This window comes from Rhincodon typus, unplaced genomic scaffold (assembly GCF_021869965.1).
Source record: "Rhincodon typus isolate 14 unplaced genomic scaffold, sRhiTyp1.1 hic_rhity00000091, whole genome shotgun sequence".
Taxonomy (NCBI): Eukaryota; Metazoa; Chordata; class Chondrichthyes; order Orectolobiformes; family Rhincodontidae; genus Rhincodon; species Rhincodon typus.
The window spans coordinates 93861-94650 of NW_025965729.1; positions in this window are offsets into that span (position 1 = coordinate 93861).

Sequence of the window (790 nt, forward strand, 5' to 3'; positions counted from 1 at the left end):
TTTTTTTTCAGACCAGTCGTGATCTAATTGAATGGCTGCTTCCTGACGACAAACGTGTTTTGATTTGAGATGAAGCGCGATGGTGATTATCGTCGCTGGTTGTTCATCTTGTGAATGGTTACTGCTAATGTCCCTGTTAACAACACAACACAAAGGTGAATAGTCCGTCTGAGCAGTGACAGTTTCAGGCACTTTTCCTCTCTTTAAGAAACTGGAACATGGACTCTGATGTTCTCGGGGACATTAACTGATCTGAGATATTGAAAGGAATCCCGTCAGAACTACGCTGCTTTTGCTGTTGCCACTATCAGGAACAATAAACCTTAATTCCCTGACCGGGAATCGAGCCCGGGCCGCGGCGGTGAAAGCGCCGAATCCTAACCACTAGACCACCAGGGATACTTGCAGGCGTGTCTGCATCATTTCTTAATGACACAGCTTCTAGCTTTCTTTTTCCACTGGTGTTCTTTCTCCTCCAAAATGATTGAATCATTGTGCTTTCACAACACGGAAAGAGGCTCAGCATCCCAGTTTCCAGCAGTTGGCCCATAGCCTTGTGTGCTCTGACGCAACAAATGAGGTGGAGGGGAGGAGGCGGTGGACCGGCTATTGTGGGAAAAAAAGGTCATTGATCAAAACAGAATTTATTGGAGAAGATCACTCTCTGTGTTCGGATAATGATCCGGAGCCGGGGGATATACCTCAATTATCAACTGATTAGGAGAGAGAAACCGAGGTGATGTTTTCGCTCGATGACCTTCCCCGTGTCGCTGACACTGTGCTGGGATAA